The sequence below is a fragment of the Carassius gibelio genome, chromosome B25 (genome assembly GCF_023724105.1).
Source record: "Carassius gibelio isolate Cgi1373 ecotype wild population from Czech Republic chromosome B25, carGib1.2-hapl.c, whole genome shotgun sequence".
Classification (NCBI taxonomy): Eukaryota; Metazoa; Chordata; class Actinopteri; order Cypriniformes; family Cyprinidae; genus Carassius; species Carassius gibelio.
Window position 1 is genome coordinate 493,187 of NC_068420.1, and position 17,061 is coordinate 510,247.

General features: G+C 33.8%; 2 long non-coding RNA genes across 4 annotated transcripts in view; one reads left to right on the forward strand and one right to left on the reverse strand.

Annotated features, from left to right (window-relative positions):
- Positions 1 to 923: 923 nt before the first annotated feature.
- The window catches only part of LOC128014751 (uncharacterized), a 243,210-nt gene continuing 227,072 nt past the window's right edge, over positions 924 to 17,061 (reverse strand). For 2 of the 3 annotated variants that reach the window (XR_008183645.1, XR_008183643.1), the window contains exon 4: positions 924 to 1,356. This is a non-coding gene — a long non-coding RNA (uncharacterized LOC128014751). Of the gene's footprint in view, positions 1,357 to 1,932; positions 2,052 to 3,156; positions 3,393 to 17,061 lie in introns of those variants that run through there. The other variant, XR_008183644.1, reaches the window with a different exon arrangement.
- LOC128014749 (uncharacterized) lies at positions 8,032 to 10,523 on the forward strand. Its single transcript, XR_008183641.1, has 3 exons — positions 8,032 to 8,287; positions 9,403 to 9,521; positions 10,098 to 10,523. It is a non-coding gene; the product is annotated as an uncharacterized LOC128014749 (long non-coding RNA).

The window sequence follows — 17,061 nt, forward strand, 5'->3', positions numbered from 1 at the left end:
ACTCACCCTCATGTCATTCCAAACCTGTATGAGTTGCTTTCTTATGTTGAACATAAAAAAAGATAATTTGAAGAATGCTGGTAATGGCTGGTAAAAGTTAAAGTTTTTACAAGGTTTCTGAGCAGAAGATCATTAAATGTTTTCTCTGTCCATGTTACCAAAACTCATGTGTCATTTAAAAAGCATGTTTGAAAGCATGTCAATTAATTTCTTTGCATTCATCTAGATGCAATGTAATTAATAGTTTGGCTAAACTAGATATTTTATATGTTCAGTAAATATATAATTTTACAACCCTAATTTGCAAACCAGATAAACTAATCAGATTTAAAATGTATAATTAATTATATATATAATAATATAATTGACCGACAGCACTTTGAATTAAATGTAGTCTACCCACGGCAGACAACTGCAAACAAAAGTGGAACACACCAGTCCTCCCTCACATAAACTGACAATAAACTTTATTTATCTGAATCCAAGGAGAAACAATTGATATCCTTAACACAGATAAAATGATACCCTTCACATTTTCTCTTAAATGTTTATCATTAAAATAAAAGTGTAACAGTAATTGTGAAGAAAATACTTCAGAGTGGAAGTAAGCAATGCCATAGAAACCATTTAAATTTAAAATAAATAAATGGTAGTGTTCAGCTGTATACCAAAGTTTCTACAAGTACCAGTAACCATCTTTTCAATATATTTTTTTGCCAAGCATCTCCTACTGACAGCAAAACTGTGAAAAATATAAAGTTATGTGAAGCATCTAATCATAACATGAAATCATACTCTGCCTCACTGTTGTGAATATTATGGTGAGGTCCTTGCTAAAACCCAGCCCTACTGAACCAATGACGAAACAGGTGTATATATATATATATATATAAAAAAACCATGTAGACTCAATTCAGTACAATATAACTTTATTGTTCCCCACATAAGTCATGTATAAAGGAGAACACATTGATGGTGCCAACAAACAACAATAATAAATAAAAATGGGGTGAATGAAAATAACAAAAAGATCACAATTTTCTTCTTACGTGTGAAGTGTGGTCATTACAATAAATTTGCAGCATATGTATGTATTGTGTGTGTGTGTTTGTATGGATGGGTTGGGGGCCGTCAACACAGTAAAAACAACTCAAACAAGTAACAAGATACATCTTCAGGGTGTTAGCATGGTGTCTTGACACTGGCAGTGAAGGCACATGTTCTTTTTAAAGCCACATGCTGTGTGTGACCATGATTGGCACACTGTGCACTGAGACCATGAATGCCACTTCTTTCTTGCATTCTTCTTCTTATCATAAAAATGGATGCGGCAGACACAGCACAAATTGCCTCCATCTACCAAAGAAAAAACACAAATATTTTGAAAGTCAAGCCAGTTAGTTTAAATCATACTCATCACTATATTTAAAGCAACATCTCAAAGGCAGCTTGTTCATTTTTAACTGTTGCCAAAGGAATATGTGGGTATTGTACATCAATTCATCTCAGATCTTTAGGAAAACTCTGGGTTTTTCGTTTCAGAAATGGATGTAAATCAAACCTGAAACAGAGGGGTAACTACATTTTAATTTAACAAATCTCATGACCACTTTTTTATTCAGCTGCTTCAAGTTTGATATGGTGGTATGAGTCTTTGACAATTTCTTCAATGTGAGAATATTTGATGTTGATAGCCTTGTAAACAAAAATCAGCTGGAATATTTTTTTGTAACGAACTCATTTGAAATTATGATAAAAACTAGAGATAAACAATCCAGTTGTCTACACAATGTTCTGCACACACCACAATTGCTGTTGATCATCCTTCCATCTAATACTTTAAGAATACCACTAATGCTTAGCAAATGAATCCTGTTTCCAAACCTCTAACTTCAGCTTCTTTAAGTGCATTGTAATTTGGGCATCCCTCACCTCAGGGTTTAGGTCCTGCGCCCACCCATGTGCCCTCAGTGCTGCTGCCGCTTGAATGTATTTTTGCTTTGCATCTTCCCCCAATGTGGCGCACCTGCCCTTAATATCATTCATTGTGCCTGAAGAAAAAATAGATGCACAGAAAACTTAACGCATTAGTCAGCATCTCCTTTTAAAGTAAATTCATACAACAACAATCAGTACTTGGGTTGTGAAAACCATTTATCTGTAACAACTCTGTAAAAACAAGATAACGTGTAAAGTAGATGCCCTGATGATTCTTTTCAATACACTCAGCATTCTTAAACTGATGAATGCAATTTGTGTGAGTGAAGTACTTCCCAAATACTATCATGAAAATCTGTTTCATGACACTTCATGTATATATATATAGATAGATAGATAGATAGATAGATAGATAGATAGATAGATAAATTATATAAATATATACACAGCTAGCAAGCTTTAGAGAGAGTGAGAGAGAAAGAGAGAGACAGACAGATAGACACAGAAAGACAGCTAAATATATATATATATATATATATATATATATATATATATATATATATATATATATATATATATATATATATATATATATATATAGATAGATAGATAATATAAATATATACACAGCTAGCTAGCTAGTATAGAGAGAAAGAGAGAGACAGACAGACAGACAGACAGACAGACAGACAGACAGACAGACAGACAGACAGATAGATAGATAGATAGATAGATAGATAGATAGATAGATAGATAGATAGATCCAAACCCACAGAACTTTATTTTACACTCTAGTCAAGATCCCAAGGTTTCCAAACAGCCGTAAAATACGTCTTGTGTTTAATATTTCTCTCAAGTCGATATGGGTTATATTAGTCCTATGATCTGGCTTCAGTGAGGCGTTATCGAGCATACACAATATGCAATAAGCCTGTAAGAGTGTAAAAAGTCATTTTGACAGTTTAACTAGAAACTAAATTCCCCCATTAGCTTCAGACGTAAATACACACTCATATTAGCAACGTTAATGCTCACATAAAGCATCCAACGTTAACATAACAACACGCTAATAACGTAATATGATCTAGCGATAACGTTTGCAGACACATCGCAATACGGTTATCTCATGTCAACAATAATGACACGCAATACGAGTGTATGTACTATTGTTTTCCATTACAGTTTAAATGCTCAGTTTTATAATTTTAATAGTCTTACCTGAAAATATTAAGCAGGAAATATCGCAACGTTCCCGCTTTCGTCCAGTAGACTTCCGATTACCGGTGAGCAGGAATTCTGGGATTGGATCTGGAGTCTTCTCTTGTATATTTGTGGGTGATCAACCATTTGGATGGATGATCACGGCCTTCTGAGCCTACTAGTAGGCGCAGGAGGCCCCTCCTGGCCCATTTCTATGGGCTGATAACTGCTGATAACGCCCCATTCAATCGAGTGATAACTTTCGAATCGGGTGCGCGCTGCGAAGACCAAACACAGCAGAACGGTAGGAAACTTCACTCCTCTCATTATTTCTCTTTTACTTTAGCGATTTATTTTTAGATACGTGATCTGAGTCTTTCATATAGATGTAGATTTAATAGAGAAATAGAGTTTAAAGTTTTAAAATTGCTTGTTTTATTTTTGTAATAATTTTTCTTTATGATTATTTTACTTTCTTTTATGTAAAGCATTTTGAATTACCATTGTGCATGAAATGTGCTATATAAATAAACTTGCCTTGCCTAGTGTGTTAGTGAGCTTATACACACACACACACTACCGGTCAGAGTTTGGGATCAGAATGATTTTTTATGTTTTTTACAGGAATTTATTTTACTCAACAAGACAGCATTTATTTGATCAAAAATACTGGAAAACATGTAATATTGTGTAATATTATTAACATTTTTCTATTTTAATATACATGAAAGTGTAATTTATTCATGTGGTGTGCAGCTATATTTTTAGCATCATTCCTTCAGTCTTCAGTGTCACATGATCTTCAGAAATCAGAATAATATAATGATTTATTATTAGAATTATCAACAGTTTTGCTAATAAATATTATTTGGGAATCTGTGATACTTTTTTCAGGATTATTTGATGAATAAACAGTTAAAAAGAAGGGCATTTATTTAAAATATATTTCCTAACAATATTCACTATAGTTCAATAGTTTGGGGTCAGTAAATTTTTAATAATTTTAAATAAACGCTGTTCTTAAAAAAAAAAATTATACATCGAAGAATCCTTACAAAAGTAACGCAGATTCCAAAATAATATTTGGTAGTACAACTATTAATAGTTCTAAGAATAAATCATCATATTTTCATGATTTCTAAAGATCATGTGACACTGAAGACTGGAGGAATGATGCTGAAAATACAGCTGCACATCACAGAAATAAATTATATTTTAAAGGCTATTAAAATAGAAACCATTATTTTATATATTTTATTTTGATAATTTTGAATTATTACTGAAATACAACCTTTTTTTGTTTCAAACAGTTCATTGATCAATAATAAATGAAGTACCTGAAGCTGACAATGATGTAAATGTATAATAATTAGCAAAGATGATTAATTTAGCGCTGTAAACGCGCGTGTGAGGGGCGGAGACACGCGTGAGGACCAAACACAGCAGAATGGTAGGAAACTTCACTCCTCTTATTATTTCTCTTTTACTATAGCGATTTATTTTTAGATACGTGATCTGAGTCTTTCATAGAGTTGTAGATTTAATAGAGAAATATAGTTATTTTTTAAATTCTTTGGTAAAGTTTTCAGATCGGGACTTCGGAGCCTGTTCGCGACTCAGTTGATTCAGATCGGCAATTCGGAGCATGTTTGCGACTAGGTTGATAGGTTTATTCAGATCGGCACTTCGGAGCCTGTTCCACCTCGGTTGATTCAGATCGGCAATTCGGAGCATATTCGCGACTCGGTTGATCGGTTGATTCAGATCGGCACTTCGGAGCATGTTCGCAACTCGGTTGATCGGTTGATTCAGATCGGCACTTCGGAGCATGTTCGCGAATCGGTTGATCGGTTGATTCAGATCTGCACTTCGGAGCATGTTCGCGACTCGGTTGATTCAGATCGGCACTTCGGAGCATGTTCGCTACTCTGTTGATTTTTTAATCATTTTAAAAGTTTTAAAATTGCTTGTTTTATTTTTGTTATAATTTTTCTTTATGATTATTTTACTTTCTTTTATGTAAAACACTCTGAATTACCATTTTGCATGAAATGTGCTATATAAATAAACTTGCTTGGCCTAGTATGTTAGTGGGCTCATACACACACACACATACGCACACACACACACACACACACACACACACACACTACCAGTCAGCGTTTGGGATCAGAATGATTTTTATTGTTTTTTACAGGAATTTATTTTACTCATCAAGACAGCATTTATTTGATCAAAAATACTGGAAAACATGTAATATTGTGAAATATTATTAAATTTTTTCTATTTTAATATACATGAAAGTGTAATTTATTCATGTGATGTGCAGCTATATTTTCAGCATCATTCCTCCAGTCTTCAGTGTCACATGATCTTCAGAAATCGTAATAATATAATGATTTATTATTAGAATTATCAACAGTTTTGCTGATAAATATTATTTTGGAATCTGTGATACTTTTTTCAGGATTCTTTGATGAATAAAAAGTTAAAAAGAAGGGCATTTATTTAAAATATTAATATTTCCAAACAATATTCACTATAGTTCAATAGTTTGGGGTCAGTAAATTTTAAATAATTTTAAATAAAAGCTGTTCTTAAAAAAATTATGCATCGAAGAATCCTGTAAAAAGTATGGCAGATTCCAAAATAATATTTGATAGCACAAATATTAATAGTTCTAAGAATAAATCATCATATTTTCATGATTTCTAAAGATCATGTGACACTGAAGACTGGAGGAATGATGCTGAAAATACAGCTGCACATCACAGAAATAAATTATATTTTAAAGGATATTAAAATAGAAACCATTATTTTATATATTTTATTTTGATAATTTTGAATTATTCCTGAAATACAACCTTTTTTTGTTTCAAACAGTTCATTGAACAATAATAAATGAAGTACCTGAAGCTGACAATGATGTAAATGTATAATAATTAGCAAAGATGATTAATTTAGCGCTGTAAATGCGCGTGTGCTGGCAGGAGACGCGCTGCGAGGACCAAACACAGCAGAACGGTTGGAAACTTCACTCCTCTCATTATTTCTCTTTTACTATAGCGATTTATTTTTAGATACGTGATCTGAGTCTTTCATATAGATGTAGATTTAATAGAGAAATAGAGTTATTTTTTACATTCTTTGGTAAAGTTTTCAGCTCGGGACCTCGGAGCCTGTTCGCGACTCGGTTGATTTAGATCGGCACTTCGGAGCCTGTCCGCGACTCGGTTGATTCAGATCGGCAATTCGGAGCATGTTCGCGACTCGGTAAATCTTTATCCTTTTCTTTTTTTATAAGAAATTGTATTCTTTATTAGATTTTAGAATCTTTTATTCAGGATGTGTTAAATTGATAAGAAGTGAAATCAAAGATTTATATTATTAGAAGAGATTTATATTTGGAATAAACGCTGTTCTTTAAAAAGTTATACATCGAAGAATCCTGAAAAAAGTATCGCAGATTCCAAAATAATATTTTATTCAGATCTGCACTTCGGAGCATGTTCGCTACTCTGTTGATTTTTTTAAAATCATTTTAAAAGTTTTAAAATTGCTTGTTTTATTTTTGTAATAATTTTTCTTTATGATTATTTTACTTTCTTTTATGTAAAGCATTTTGAATTACCATTGTGCATGAAATGTGCTATATAAATAAACTTGCCTTGCCTAGTGTGTTAGTGAGCTTATACACACACACACACTACCGGTCAGAGTTTGGGATCAGAATGATTTTTTATGTTTTTTACAGGAATTTATTTTACTCAACAAGACAGCATTTATTTGATCAAAAATACTGGAAAACATGTAATATTGTGTAATATTATTAACATTTTTCTATTTTAATATACATGAAAGTGTAATTTATTCATGTGGTGTGCAGCTATATTTTTAGCATCATTCCTTCAGTCTTCAGTGTCACATGATCTTCAGAAATCAGAATAATATAATGATTTATTATTAGAATTATCAACAGTTTTGCTAATAAATATTATTTGGGAATCTGTGATACTTTTTTCAGGATTATTTGATGAATAAACAGTTAAAAAGAAGGGCATTTATTTAAAATATATTTCCTAACAATATTCACTATAGTTCAATAGTTTGGGGTCAGTAAATTTTTAATAATTTTAAATAAACGCTGTTCTTAAAAAAAAATTATACATCGAAGAATCCTTACAAAAGTAACGCAGATTCCAAAATAATATTTGGTAGTACAACTATTAATAGTTCTAAGAATAAATCATCATATTTTCATGATTTCTAAAGATCATGTGACACTGAAGACTGGAGGAATGATGCTGAAAATACAGCTGCACATCACAGAAATAAATTATATTTTAAAGGCTATTAAAATAGAAACCATTATTTTATATATTTTATTTTGATAATTGTGAATTATTACTGAAATACAACCTTTTTTTGTTTCAAACAGTTCATTGATCAATAATAAATGAAGTAAATGAAGCTGACAATGATGTAAATGTATAATAATTAGCAAAGATGATTAATTTAGCGCTGTAAACGCGCGTGTGAGGGGCGGAGACACGCGTGAGGACCAAACACAGCAGAATGGTAGGAAACTTCACTCCTCTTATTATTTCTCTTTTACTATAGCGATTTATTTTTAGATACGTGATCTGAGTCTTTCATAGAGTTGTAGATTTAATAGAGAAATATAGTTATTTTTTAAATTCTTTGGTAAAGTTTTCAGATCGGGACTTCGGAGCCTGTTCGCGACTCAGTTGATTCAGATCGGCAATTCGGAGCATGTTTGCGACTAGGTTGACAGGTTTATTCAGATCGGCACTTCGGAGCCTGTTCCACCTCGGTTGATTCAGATCGGCAATTCGGAGCATATTCTCGACTCGGTTGATCGGTTGATTCAGACACCCGATTCGAACGTTATCACTCGATTGAATGGGGCGTTATCAGCAGTTATCAGCCCATAGAAATGGGCCAGGAGGGGCCTCCTGCGCCTACTAGTAGGCTCAGAAGGCCGTGATCATCCATCCAAATGGTTGATCACCCACAAATATACAAGAGAAGACTCCAGATCCAATCCCAGAATTCCTGCTCACCGGTAATCGGAAGTCTACTGGACGAAAGCGGGAACGTTGCGATATTTCCTGCTTAATATTTTCAGGTAAGACTATTAAAATTATAAAACTGAGCATTTAAACTGTAATGGAAAACAATAGTACATACACTCGTATTGCGTGTCATTATTGTTGACATGAGATAACCGTATTGCGATGTGTCTGCAAACGTTATCGCTAGATCATATTACGTTATTAGCGTGTTGTTATGTTAACGTTGGATGCTTTATGTGAGCATTAACGTTGCTAATATGAGTGTGTATTTACGTCTGAAGCTAATGGGGGAATTTAGTTTCTAGTTAAACTGTCAAAATGACTTTTTACACTCTTACAGGCTTATTGCATATTGTGTATGCTCGATAACGCCTCACTGAAGCCAGATCATAGGACTAATATAACCCATATCGACTTGAGAGAAATATTAAACACAAGACGTATTTTACGGCTGTTTGGAAACCTTGGGATCTTGACTAGAGTGTAAAATAAAGTTCTGTGGGTTTGGATCTATCTATCTATCTATCTATCTATCTGTCTGTCTGTCTGTCTGTCTGTCTGTCTGTCTGTCTGTCTGTCTGTCTGTCTGTCTGTCTGTCTGTCTGTCTGTCTGTCTGTCTGTCTGTCTGTCTGTCTCTCTCTTTCTCTCTATACTAGCTAGCTAGCTGTGTATATATTTATATTATCTATCTATCTATATATATATATATATATATATATATATATATATATATATATATATATATATATATATATATATATATATATATTTAGCTGTCTTTCTGTGTCTATCTGTCTGTCTCTCTCTTTCTCTCTCACTCTCTCTAAAGCTTGCTAGCTGTGTATATATTTATATAATTTATCTATCTATCTATCTATCTATCTATCTATCTATATATATATATACATGAAGTGTCATGAAACAGATTTTCATGATAGTATTTGGGAAGTACTTCACTCACACAAATTGCATTCATCAGTTTAAGAATGCTGAGTGTATTGAAAAGAATCATCAGGGCATCTACTTTACACGTTATCTTGTTTTTACAGAGTTGTTACAGATAAATGGTTTTCACAACCCAAGTACTGATTGTTGTTGTATGAATTTACTTTAAAAGGAGATGCTGACTAATGCGTTAAGTTTTCTGTGCATCTATTTTTTCTTCAGGCACAATGAATGATATTAAGGGCAGGTGCGCCACATTGGGGGAAGATGCAAAGCAAAAATACATTCAAGCGGCAGCAGCACTGAGGGCACATGGGTGGGCGCAGGACCTAAACCCTGAGGTGAGGGATGCCCAAATTACAATGCACTTAAAGAAGCTGAAGTTAGAGGTTTGGAAACAGGATTCATTTGCTAAGCATTAGTGGTATTCTTAAAGTATTAGATGGAAGGATGATCAACAGCAATTGTGGTGTGTGCAGAACATTGTGTAGACAACTGGATTGTTTATCTCTAGTTTTTATCATAATTTCAAATGAGTTCGTTACAAAAAAATATTCCAGCTGATTTTTGTTTACAAGGCTATCAACATCAAATATTCTCACATTGAAGAAATTGTCAAAGACTCATACCACCATATCAAACTTGAAGCAGCTGAATAAAAAAGTGGTCATGAGATTTGTTAAATTAAAATGTAGTTACCCCTCTGTTTCAGGTTTGATTTACATCCATTTCTGAAACGAAAAACCCAGAGTTTTCCTAAAGATCTGAGATGAATTGATGTACAATACCCACATATTCCTTTGGCAACAGTTAAAAATGAACAAGCTGCCTTTGAGATGTTGCTTTAAATATAGTGATGAGTATGATTTAAACTAACTGGCTTGACTTTCAAAATATTTGTGTTTTTTCTTTGGTAGATGGAGGCAATTTGTGCTGTGTCTGCCGCATCCATTTTTATGATAAGAAGAAGAATGCAAGAAAGAAGTGGCATTCATGGTCTCAGTGCACAGTGTGCCAATCATGGTCACACACAGCATGTGGCTTTAAAAAGAACATGTGCCTTCACTGCCAGTGTCAAGACACCATGCTAACACCCTGAAGATGTATCTTGTTACTTGTTTGAGTTGTTTTTACTGTGTTGACGGCCCCCAACCCATCCATACAAACACACACACACAATACATACATATGCTGCAAATTTATTGTAATGACCACACTTCACACGTAAGAAGAAAATTGTGATCTTTTTGTTATTTTCATTCACCCCATTTTTATTTATTATTGTTGTTTGTTGGCACCATCAATGTGTTCTCCTTTATACATGACTTATGTGGGGAACAATAAAGTTATATTGTACTGAATTGAGTCTACATGGTTTTTTTATATATATATATATATATACACCTGTTTCGTCATTGGTTCAGTAGGGCTGGGTTTTAGCAAGGACCTCACCATAATATTCACAACAGTGGGTCAGAGTATGATTTCATGTTATGATTAGATGCTTCACATAACTTTATATTTTTCACAGTTTTGCTGTCAGTAGGAGATGCTTGGCAAAAAAATATATTGAAAAGATGGTTACTGGTACTTGTAGAAACTTTGGTATACAGCTGAACACTACCATTTATTTATTTTAAATTTAAATGGTTTCTATGGCATTGCTTACTTCCACTCTGAAGTATTTTCTTCACAATTACTGTTACGCTTTTATTTTAATGATAAACATTTAAGAGAAAATGTGAAGGGTATCATTTTATCTGTGTTAAGGATATCAATTGTTTCTCCTTGGATTCAGATAAATAAAGTTTATTGTCAGTTTATGTGAGGGAGGACTGGTGTGTTCCACTTTTGTTTGCAGTTGTCTGCCGTGGGTAGACTACATTTAATTCAAAGTGCTGTCGGTCAATTATATTATTATATATATAATTAATTATACATTTTAAATCTGATTAGTTTATCTGGTTTGCAAATTAGGGTTGTAAAATTATATATTTACTGAACATATAAAATATCTAGTATAGCCAAACTATTAATTACATTGCATCTAGATGAATGCAAAGAAATTAATTGACATGCTTTCAAACATGCTTTTTAAATGACACATGAGTTTTGGTAACATGGACAGAGAAAACATTTAATGATCTTCTGCTCAGAAACCTTGTAAAAACTTTAACTTTTACCAGCCATTACCAGCATTCTTCAAATTATCTTTTTTTATGTTCAACATAAGAAAGCAACTCATACAGGTTTGGAATGACATGAGGGTGAGTAAATGATGACAGAATTTTCATTTTTGGGGGAACCATCCCATAATTAGATTTGCCACATGGGAACCAAACAGAAATGCAAAATGAGTCTCTCTGTGTGTGTGTGTGTGTGTGTGTGTGTGTGTGTGTGCGGACAGGGTATTTGTCATGTTGTGGGTTCAAAAATCTGTTTACAAAGTCAGAAACAAACAAACAAGCAAATAGCTTCTTTTTATATAGGCTATGGCTATTGAGCCTTCAAATAGCACTCTGAAACTACAGCCGAGATGGCTTGTGCATGTGAAATGAGAAAATTAAAACTTTGTCGTAGAGCTAAACCACATACATTGTTAGAAAGGTCTTGACCCAGAGAGTAACATATGTAAGTATGAAGATTCTACATAGCTCCTGTTTTGAAATACTGACCTTTGAAACATCACCTTGGTGCATATTTGAAGGCTTATAATAAAGCAATAAAAAGGGCTACACACATGGGACTAACTGTTATAGAGAGCTCTTGTCCTCATTTATGATGTAAATATAGTCAACAGCTCTGGATATTGTCAAATCGGGTTAAAAGTAATTTGAACCCATTTAAAAGTTAGACATTTAAAATCTGTTTACATAGATATGTTTACAATCCGCCCAAACTCCACACTGTACTCTCAACTCACTATTTGCAATATCCAATTCTAAGAAATACACGATTTTTTTAAAAACTACAATTCCCTATAGCTACTCAGTGCAGCTTGATACAAATCAAGCACTGCAGTTGTAGTATCTGGTTTGCGAATTAGGGTTGGAAATTAGGGTTGTAAAAAGATATATCTACTGCATATATCAAATATCTAGTACAACCAATCTATTAATTACGCTGCATCTAGATGATTTACGTTAAGAAAATCTAAATATATTTGTTTATTTAAGACTTTTTAGCCGAAATGTAGAACGCGCAAACCCCGCCCACAACACAATGCACTTCCGTAACCTTCTGCTACCAAAAATGTATTTCTCTGAATCGAAGGAGAAATGTGCAAAAGTTATATTAACATATCTTATTGTTGAGTTATCTGTTTGTTGTTGTTTTTTCGTGGACAAATGTTGAATTCATCATTTTAAAAAAAGTGTCTTGTGAATAAAATACTTTTGGGCGGAGGTCTGTTATGCAAGCCACGTGGTTTCAGCGATAGCAGCGTAACAACCATGGCAACGAACAACGACCAAACTAAATGTAATATACATTCAATGAAAGAAGAAAGTGAAAATAAAACGAAAACAGCCAATGGGAAGAAGAGAAAAAATGTGTTAAATTACATAGGCTTGGATCTGGAGAATTTCAAGCCAATAACAGTTATGTAGGAACATACTGAATGTGGCACACTGTCACATACGGATTATGACTGTAAATTCATTGTATGTTATTTATTAAGTAAATTACTTTTCATTGACTTTAAATGTGCTGTGAATAAGTGCAGAGCACCATGGCTGAAAACATGGCTGTAACTCGTAGAGTCAATAAACCTCTATGTTCCCTTTTATTTTATGTTTTTACAAACTCATAGTTGCTTCAGAGGATTCAAGATCCAATAATTTATTTTCATTTCAACTCAGTCGAAGGGGATTTTGATGGTGAGCTCACAAAAAACAAAACACCTCCCACACATTTGTACATTACAGTAAATAACATATTACATTATGGTAAACACATTTTTTTTTTTAGATTAGATTAGATTCAACTTTATTGTCATTATGCAGAGTACAAGTACAGAGCTAATGAAATGCAGTTAGCATCTAACCAGAAGTGCAAGAATATAGTGTTTCATATACATAAAAGTGCAGAGTAAGTAAAGCTATGATATACAGAATGTACAGTGGAGTTGCTATATACAATATTGATCAGAGTATATACAGAATATAAATATGAATGCAATGTAGGGATTGTATGTACATTATGAACAGAGCAATGAAGGATTATATAAACATTATGAAGAGCAGGAACGTGAGAACAGTGGTAATAAATGCAGTTGGATGAGTGTGCAAAAATATTGTTGAACAATGTATTCTATGCAAAATAACAGTAGTGCAATATTTTTTATATAAATATTTTATTGTGCTTGTACAGTAACAATTATAGACAGTTTATTTTTTAATTTTGTACTCATACAGACAGACTAGTGGTGTATATGTATGCTTAAATACAGTGCCTAAGCTTTAAAATAGATCAGACCTAGTAAAACAACATGTCTGCACAAGTAACGCAGTAAAGTAATTATATTATATTATATTATAATACCTTGAATGAGAGCAGCTTACTGCAGTCCTAAATATTTAAGGAAAACATAGATTTATGAGAGGAATAGTGATCTTTTTTCACAAGTTTTCGCCTCGAGGCTTTGAGCTGTCAAGATGTGATAGCAGGTATTCCTCTAAACATGCGGGTTCCGTGTAATGGATTAACTGCACTTGTACTGGAGCTTTGATTCCTCACAAGGCCAAAGTTGGCATCCAATGTGACAATCATATCTCCATCCGCCTGGAAAACAAACACTTACAGTAACACTGGTTTTGTACCCGCACCAGGTTTATACATTTATACTATTACTATTCTATTACAATACTACATACACAAATTAACTTTTAAGTTTGATATTAATTCAGATTTTATTTCTATGCCATTAATTTAATCAAACAAGAACCACGCTGGAATTATAACCAACCTTTGGACATGCTAGGCATATTGTTCCATCATTTAATTGTGGGCAAATATCAACCAAACTTCTTTGTCGGAAGTGGTGATGCCTAAAATGGGATATGAGGTGTTGCGAAAAACCCTCAACAGAAACCTGACACTCCAGTGACAGAGAAACAGAAAGCTCTAGCAGAGGGACGGAGAAGGCTGTCTGTCTGGGGCTTGTGGGCTGTTGCTGGCCGGAGCCCAAACCTTAGCAGAGTACAGGTTTCTGGTTCACACGCACACATGTTGACTGTAACGGTGCAGAGCCGTCCTGCCAAATATAAAGAGGAAAATAACATAAAAACATAACCTAGTACTACTATAGAGACTACCATATCAGTATAAATTAAATTAAATGTATGCATTTAGCAGACGCTTTTATCCAAAGCGACTTACAGTGGATTCAGGCTATACATTTTTACTTATCATGATAGTATATAAACTATAACTATCATGACTTTTTTTTTTTTATTGCATCACAAATTTGATTAATTCCTTAAAGGAAATCATTACTCCACATGTAATAGGATTGAATTCCTTAACCTGTCAATAAAATTAAATACATTAAGATTTTGTATCAGGTAAAATGACAAACCTGTGCTGACAATGATCTTCATGTCCTTTGTGTACACAGCATGGGTGCCATGGGCTTCAGGTAAATATAGGAATAATCCCAGGGAGGATGGCTCATAGTAAACATTCTGTAAGAAAGATGGATAGCTCTAATGTTGTTAAAACAACAAACTTGTGACACTAACAGTTGATACTGCATAGTGCTAAAACAATTCGAAGTATCGAATGAATCTGTTGACATTACTGTGAGTTTGCTGTCTGTATGCAAGTATAGCAATAGCAATGTAAGACTGTATGCTATTGTTCTTACATTCCACTTTTCAGGAAGATGCAGTAAATTTCTGTGAATCCTCTTCAGGCAAACCTCACAGAACACTGCAGTGGCGCTGCACTCAATGCACCTATAATCAGCATGTTCTCGGCAGACAGCACACTGGGTAGTGATCGGTGCTGAACATTCAAACGTCACCTTAAGCATCTCATCCTTGACTGCATCCCAGGCATGAAGCTCTCTCTTCTTTGCCTTACTGTATGCGCTCTCAGAACAGCTTGTGTCACATCATCAGGTTCAGCAGGTTGAGATGTAATAGAAGGGTCTGAAGGGTGGCTCTGTTTGTAGCTGGGATGGGGAAGACCTTGACTGAGGTAGAAAACTTGCAGGGCCCACCATAGACCTCCTCACCAGCTTAATTTTAACGTTCCTGAAACGTGTGCTCATCTTAAGTGCTTTTCCCATATCTGAAATCAAAATATTTGACAATTATTACATAAAGCAAAGTGCAACCCGTAGATAGATAGATAGATAGATAGATAGATAGATAGATAGATAGATAAATAGACATCGAGCTAGATCTATATCTAAAGATAGATTATATAAATAGATAGATACACACCTAGCTAGCTATATAGATAAACTGTTCAAAAAAATAAAGGGAACACTTGTGGGTTATATTGTGTTGTTAAGTATTCCCTTTATATTTTTGAGAAGGTATATAGATAGAAAGACAGATCCAAAGCTTCCTGATATAGGTTGGATATAGGATCAAATCCAGCCAAGCTTTGTTCAAACCCACAGAACTTTATTTTACATTCTAGTCAAGATCCCAAGGTTTCCAAACAGCCTTAAAATATGTCTTGTGTTTAATATTTCTCTCAAGTAGACTTCCGATTACCGGTGAGTAGGAATTCTGGGATTGGATCTTGAGTCTTCTCTTGTATATTTGTGGGTGATCAACCATTTGGATGGATGATCACGGCCTTCTGAGCCTACTAGTAGGCGCAGGAGGCCCCTCCTGGCCCATTTCTATGGGCTGATAACCGCTGATAACGCCCCATTCAATCGAGTGATAACGTTCGAATCGGGTGATTCAGATCGGCACTTCGGAGCATGTTCGCAACTCGGTTGATCGGTTGATTCAGATCGGCACTTCGGAGCATGTTCGCGAATCGGTTGATCGGTTGATTCAGATCTGCACTTCGGAGCATGTTCGCGACTCGGTTGATTCAGATCGGCACTTCGGAGCATGTTCGCTACTCTGTTGATTTTTTAATCATTTTAAAAGTTTTAAAATTGCTTGTTTTATTTTTGTTATAATTTTTCTTTATGATTATTTTACTTTCTTTTATGTAAAACACTCTGAATTACCATTTTGCATGAAATGTGCTATATAAATAAACTTGCTTGGCCTAGTATGTTAGTGGGCTCATACACACACACACATACGCACACACACACACACACACACACTACCAGTCAGCGTTTGGGATCAGAATGATTTTTATTGTTTTTTACAGGAATTTATTTTACTCATCAAGACAGCATTTATTTGATCAAAAATACTGGAAAACATGTAATATTGTGAAATATTATTAAATTTTTTCTATTTTAATATACATGAAAGTGTAATTTATTCATGTGATGTGCAGCTATATTTTCAGCATCATTCCTCCAGTCTTCAGTGTCACATGATCTTCAGAAATCGGAATAATATAATGATTTATTATTAGAATTATCAACAGTTTTGCTGATAAATATTATTTTGGAATCTGTGATACTTTTTTCAGGATTCTTTGATGAATAAAAAGTTAAAAAGAAGGGCATTTATTTAAAATATTAATATTTCCAAACAATATTCACTATAGTTCAATAGTTTGGGGTCAGTAAATTTTAAATAATTTTAAATAAAAGCTGTTCTTAAAAAAATTATGCATCGAAGAATCCTGTAAAAAGTATGGCAGATTCCAAAATAATATTTGATAGCACAAATATTAATAGTTCTAAGAATAAATCATCATATTTTCATGATTTCTAAAGATCATGTGACA